The sequence below is a fragment of the Chiloscyllium plagiosum genome, unplaced genomic scaffold (assembly GCF_037043375.1).
Source record: "Chiloscyllium plagiosum isolate Xiang-an unplaced genomic scaffold, Cpla_swu_hap1 HiC_scaffold_14, whole genome shotgun sequence".
In the NCBI taxonomy this organism is placed as follows: Eukaryota; Metazoa; Chordata; class Chondrichthyes; order Orectolobiformes; family Hemiscylliidae; genus Chiloscyllium; species Chiloscyllium plagiosum.
This window is the reverse complement of record NW_028270152.1, coordinates 85031727-85039115: the sequence shown is the minus strand read 5'-3', so window position 1 is coordinate 85039115 and position 7389 is coordinate 85031727.

The following is a 7389-nucleotide window of genomic DNA, read 5'->3' as shown; positions in this document are numbered from 1 at the left end:
AGTTAATGTGATTAACAACAAAATCATCAATACTCCAACAGTGTCATCATGAACAAGGTCCAGCCCTGACTCTGATGAACAGTAACTCCAGAATCAGAGTCCTGCAGTGATGTGTGAACTCTACCCCAAACGGAGCAGGTGGATGACCACTTCCCTGTGTGCACTCACTGGGCTCTCAGTCGTGTTCCCTTGTCAGACAGAGAGGGAAACAACTCCTACCCAGTGTGAACCCGCTGGTGTCTCAGCAGGCGGGACAAATCACTGAATCCCTTCTCCCACACTGAGCATCTGAATGGCTTCTCCCCTGTGTGGGCTCGCTGGGGTCTCAGCAGATCAGAAGACCTGAGTGAATCCTTTCCTGCATATGGAGCAGGTGAATCGCCTCTCCCCTGTGGGAATGCACTGGTGTCTCTGCAGGAGAAAGATTTGAATGAATCCTTTCTCTCACACAGAGCAGATCTCAGTCATTTATGCACTCTCTGGTGCCTCAGCAGATTGCAAGAACGAGTATATCCCTTCCCATACATGGTGTAGGTGACCAGCCTCTCTCCAGTGTGACTGTGTCAGTGAGTGTCCCGCTGGGAGGGGTAAGTGAATTCCTTCCCACAGTCCCCACGTTTACATACCCTCACCCTGGTCCCGTCATAATGGTGTCTTCCCAGATCACATGACCAGTTAAATCCTTAACCACATCCACAACACGAATGGTTTCTCTGGGCTGGGAATGCTGCTTTCCCCTTCCATGTTATGTATAATTTTCAGGACCTGCGGAATTGGGTGTGTTAAATGTGATGTTAAAGCTGAGTTTCCCATCTGTGAACTCTCTGTAAAACAAGTTTATCTCCTTCATTACTACAGCTCCCAACACCAGCTCTCCCTGCAGTTCTCCTGAAATTCTAAATTTGGACTAATGCAATAATGTGGCTTTCTCTCACTTGTTTCTGAAAGTAAATTCGGATGATTTTGAATAACTGGACTTTACTAGCTGAACATTGTTCCTACGCTATCATTTGCGACTCTTAACCCATGGGAAATGTGTTAGCTTCGATGACCGTTATAATGCTCTGACCACGTCTATGCAGTCAGTATAAGTCAATTCTAACAATTATCAATAGATTGTATCTAAACAGGATGCCCACGCAACAGTAGGTGCTCTGACACTCAATGCCTGTAAGCTAAGTTCTTTTTCTTAAAGCCCCGCAAGTGTCCAGCAATCTGGCAATACAATTGAAGATATTTTATACAGTAACCTTACAGTCTCAATTGCCAGTTCCAGTCCATGAAGCAGTCAGTAACACGCCTCAGTGATTTGAATTCTAAAAGCACCTTTGCCCTGTCAGGAGAGTTTCCTTCTCTGGAGGACGGAAATATGAAACACTTGAAATGAAAAAAAATTCTTCAAGGGCCCAGTAGGATAGATATAGGATGATGTGCTCCCTGGCGGTGTGTCTGGAATGAAATAAGCACTAACTGCGGTATCTTTACCCAGCATCCCCTTTAGCTGCATAAATGTTTAAGATTTATTTGCTGCTCTAATTCCACTCTCTTGTTGACTCCCATTTGTAACTGCTGTAATGTTGGCGGCTGTGCAAATTGGTAACATTTGATTCAATCCATGCTAAAACCTCTCTGTATCTGTGCCTTGCTTTTGTTCATTGAGACCCTCATTCAGTCTGACGTCTTTCCAAAGATTACCCTGATATTTCCCTAGAGGGCTCAGAATGAAATGTTCACAGAATTGTTACGATGCAAAAGGAGGCTGATTGGCTCATCAGCTCTCCAAAGGATCACCTCACTGAATGCCATTCTTCTACCTTTACCCCATAAATCTTCCCATTCGTCCTCTTCCAGTAACTGTTCAATTCTATTCTCTTCATTGTACCTGGTTCCACCACACTCTTTGGCAGTGTATTCCTGACCATAAACTTTCTCTGCATGAAAACATTTTGTCCCATGTCACATGTGCTTCCTTTGTCAATCCCTTTACATCAGTGCCTCATCATTATTGATTCTTTCATGAATGTAAACAGTTTGTCCCAATCAACTCTCACTGGATCCCTCTTGGAGGTATCTGTACCCACCATCCCCCGGGAAGGTGAATATCATCTCCCCCGGTCACAGGAGACCAGTGAGAGACCATTCAGGTACTCTCACTGTGGGACTGGGTTCAGGACACCATCCAGCCTCACTGTACTCCAGCAAATACACACTGGGGAGAGGCCAATCACCTGCTCTGAGTGTGGGAAGCAATTCACTCAGCTATCCAGCTTGATGAAACACCAACGAGTTCACAAGTAACCACAGCGATTGGATTTATTTTGTTTGTTCATGGGATCACGGCATCACTTGCTGGGGCAGCATTTGTCATCCATTCCAACTGCCTAGAAGATGGTTTAGAGTCAACCCCATTATTCAGGGTCTGGATTCACATGTCGGCTGGACCAGGTCAGAATTAACGCAGTTTCCAAGACCCAATGACATGAAGAGTTGACTTCTGGCCTATTATTTCTGAAATGATAATGAATAATGTTTGCCTTTGAATTAAAAGTGAAAGACCGGAATGAATTTTGTTCTGATTGAGCACATCCTCCTGTTTTCTCAGTTGTTATTGACAATCTCATTCCCCTCAGACCAGAACCTGTTCCAGAGAGTGTTACTGAAAAGGCAGAATGGTCAGCTGCAGGTGGTCACTTGACTGATCACTGGACCCAAAGTTTCACTCTCCACAGATGCTGCAAGATCTGCTGACTTTTTCCAGCAATGTCTGCTTTTGTTTCTGATTTCCCAGCAATTGTAGATGTTTAGTTTTTCAATATTGATCTTGTCTATTGCAGAAGAGTTTATTGATGAGTTCAAAGAGTTTTGAAAATTGTAAGTTAGGCCACAAATCAGCCATGATCTAATTGAATGGCAGAGGAGGGTTGAGGGTTGAATGGCCTCCAATGAAGGTTGTCCATCTGCAGCTTGTGGCAACATTTCCCTTCATTGCTTACTTCACCTCCATGTCTAACACACTGTTACTGACTGAACAAACCTGTGTTTGAACCAAACCTGCTAATGTTCAGTGGCTCCCTCTCCTGCCACTTGGGTTTAACTCTCATCATGGAATGCTGTCTCGTATTACTGCGGGAATGCCCACAAAGGACTCAGCCTGGAGTCTGTATCCCTGAGATCCACAAACCCCGTTTATTTCCTACTTCCTATTTCATTCTGGCTATTGAATTCTCAGTTTCAATCCAATCTCCTGTCATGCTCTTCAACATGCCCATGTGGGTGGACAAGAGGCAGCTGGGATTTAATGAAGGGAAGTGGGGATTAGGCAGAAGCACGAGGAGAGGTGACAGCAAAGAAAGCTCTCATTGTAACGGCAGAGTTTCTCTGTGACCCAGGGAGTGGTGAGGCATCTGAGTTTATGGGGGAGACAGATTCAATCGGGGATTTGGGAAGACACTTAGATACTGACCTGCCCATCTGATTGTTAACTCAGACAGATAGACAGAAATAAATGTGCACATTTAGATAGCACCTTTGATGTTCTGGGGCAATGAAACATGCTTCGAAATCAATTATTTCAACTTCAACTCTCTGAAAACACAGGCACAAAGCTTCCTGCTTGTATCAGGTTGTCTCTCAGCTTCCTCTTTTCTTGAGAAAAGAGTTTTAAGCTGTTTAGCCATTCCTGTTGATTGTAACCTTGTAAGATGTATGACTGAACCTTTATTTTCCTGTTCCCTGTAAGCGACATTAGCAGCAGAAACAGCTCCTGACATGTGAGGGGGTCTGGTTGGAGTATTTGTGTTTACAAATTCATTCTCACCCTCACGTACTATGTGAAATTGCTGTAAAACTGAAGGAAAGGAGTGAGTGAGCACCCACAGAAACACCAAGACAGCATGTGTACCTGAGCTGAATGAACCTGGCATGAGGAAAACGTGACGACAATCACAACTAGTTAGAATCACAGATTCCCATAGGTGCAGAAAGAGGTTATTTGGCCCATCGAGCCTACAATGAACTGCTCTCCCAACCTACCCCCATAACCCCACATTTATCATGGCTAACCCAACCTGCCGAACCTGCACACTACAGGCTATGTTAACATGGTCAATCCAGTGAAGCTGCATATCTGTGGACAGGTCACAGATTACATCCAAATGCTCAGAATTGTGGATGAATGGCCTCCTCCTGACACAAATGCTCTGTTTTTAAAAATAAAATCTGGGGGAAACTGCAGCCAGAAAGATTTCCAATTATTTCTGGACAAAGAGAATTCAAAACTCACGCCACTGACCCGGGGGCGCAGTGAAGTCACAGAGGTCTGGGAACCATCAGAAATGTAACAGGTTGTGAGCAAGGTGGGGGTGAGACAATGACAAAAAGACAGTCTGTCACACGGGGGAAGGCAGGGGAGATTAAACAGCAGAAATGGTCGTCCCGCAAAGCCATGGGGAATGGAGTTAGAGCTGGGAAAGAAACCAGGAAACAATGTATGAAGCTGTCAAAGAAATACATTATAAAAACAAATTATAACAACATAGAGGGCAGAGGACACAGTCTGAAATTGTTGCTCTCATCGGTGAGTACAGAACGTTGTAAAGCCTGGGTAGTTCTATTACAAGCAACACAGACAGGATGGGCCAAGTGACCTCGACATGTGCTGTAAGTCTCTGATTTTTTTTTCTGACATTTGGAGTTCAAGTCTGATGATGTTAATAAATTTTCAAATTGGACTGGAGTTTAATATTCTGGAGAGATGTCAAATAAATCACTCTGCAGACCTTAGTCCATAGCCCTGCATGTTCCAGCATTTCCATTACATCCATGTCCTGCTGGTGGGATAGGATATACAAGGATGGTCATGGTGGTGTCTGCGACATTGTAAGGTATGATTCTACGTGTGTAACTGTGTCAGGCCATTGCTTGACTAGTCTGCATTCCAGCTCACCCAATACGATGTTGGCGAGATGAGAAACTAGTTGGAGCTCCTCTGCTCACCAGTTCTTTTCCTTTCTGCTTTTTTAAAATTTATTTCTCTCTCACTCACCCCCTTGCAGTCTCTGACACAAATGTCTCAACATTGAATCATGTTATCAGGATAACCCTGTATCCCGTGCCTCATTATTTTCTGAATAAGCCTTCCATGGGGAACCTTACCAAACACATTGCTAAAATCCTTATACACCACATCCACTGCTCTGTCCTCACCAATGTGTTTGTCACATCCTCAAATAATTCAATAAGGTTTCTGAGGCATAACCTGCCGCTCACAAAGCCATGCTGACCATCTCTAATCAATCTATGCTTTTCCAAATAATTATAAATCCTGTCTCTCCGAATCCTCTAAAATAATTTGCCCACAACTGATGTAAGACTGACTCATCGATGATTCCTAGGATTATCTTGATTGCCTTTCTTGAATAAGGGAATAACGTTTGCCACTCTCCAATCATCTGGTATGACTCCAGCGGACAGTGAGGATGCAAAGATCATCGCCAAAACACAGTAATCCATTGCTTCCCTTCCCATAACAACCTAAGTTATATCCTTTCTGGCCCAGGGGACTTATCTAGCCCCATGATTTTTCAATATGATCAGCACATTCTCCATCTTAACATCAACTGGTTCGACCCTATCAGCCTGTTTCATGCTGTCCTCACAAGGAACAAGGTCCCAATCACTCTGGAATACTTAAGGAGCTCCGCTACCTCCTCTGACTCCTGGCACAAATTTGCTTCACGAAAAGGGGTATAAATGTGGAATTATGTCTCAGCACTGAATTAATGTAAAGATATTGCAGTGTACAATCACTCGATTACTTTGAATATTGAACTGTATTTTAACTGAGAGAACACAGTTGAATTGATTTGATTATAGTTCACTTCATGCTAACATTTATTGTATTTCGAACCACAATAAGAGTTTCCTTTTTACATATATATAACTTACGAAAAATTCACTGCACGTTTATGTACAGAAAATAGAATTAACATCTGCTTGTTCCTTCCTTTTTCAATAACTGTTCAGTTTGTATTTGTGGAAGTTGTACATTCTTGAAATGGAGGGAAATTGGCTTCAGCTGAATATTCACATTGAATGACTGATGCATTTTTAAAATCAATTAAAATCAAATCACGCAGTTTTGTCAATTTGTCTTTCAAAGAATTGTCATGAGATTCCTGTTTATTTAAGACCACCATTCCTTTATTCCATTGTTATTGTAAAATATTGTTTAATTTCCAGTCCATTACACACAGAAACTACCTAATTAATTCCCATTCAAATTACTACAATAAACAACTGATTAGTTTTCATTTGAGTAACCACATTAAACATAATATGACAGTCCTGCCCGTCCTGAGTGGGAACATTATGAAAGGAACTTGTGTAGCTGTGGTAGTGTCTCCATTACTAGACTCGAGGGAAGGTTTCAAATCAAATCCTTCAACAGAAATATATCAAGAGTCGCTCTGAATGTTGATTAGAGAGTACCTAAGCACAGACTGAATTGCTTTTCAATTCAACATTAGATCTGCTTCTATTATACCAATAATCACAAAATCTGATACTTATTTGTGACAGCTTACCAAGAAATATGTGTACAGGTATCCCCCACTTTTGGAAAGTTCGCTTTAGCCACTTTGCTTTTACAAAAGACTTACATTTATCCCTGTTTTCTCTAACTGAAAGAAATCTGAAGAGGATTTTCACTTTTACGAAAAAAGGGGAGGTGTTTCCCATATAAATTAATGCTTCTTCGATTTACGCATTTACAGTTTATTAAAAACGTTTCATAATAATGCTTCACTTTCGGATAGTGTCTCTAGATTAGATTAGATTACTTTACAGTGTGGAAACAGGCCCTTCGGTCCAACAAGTCCACACCGACCCGCCGAAGCGCAAACCACCCATACCCCTACATTTACCCCTTACCTAACACTACAGACAATTTAGCATGGCCAATTCACCTGACCTAATTCTGTTGCTTATAAGTTCCTGGAGAATATTTGAAAACGTTGCAGAATTAAAGATTACGATGTCTAAGTAATGAGATTGATCTATTTTTTGTTGCAAAGGGGCAAGTCCAAATAATTGAAACACATTAAAAATTATTCTCTCGTGCTATAAATATGAAATAAAGCTGATATCTTCTTCAGTAAACTAGCAAATGCTCCCACCTATTACTTGTCAGTCAACTCGTTACCTACTTTGTAACTAAATGTTGTGATTCATCTAAATATTACTCAGTTCTTTGATCAAAGTGAATTTGTAATTGTTGTTTAATTTATGAATAGTTGAAAATGTGTTGCTGGAAAAGTGCAGCAGGTCAGGCAGCATCCAAGGAGCAGGAGAATCGACGTTTCAGGCATGAGCCCTTCTCCAGCATCTGCA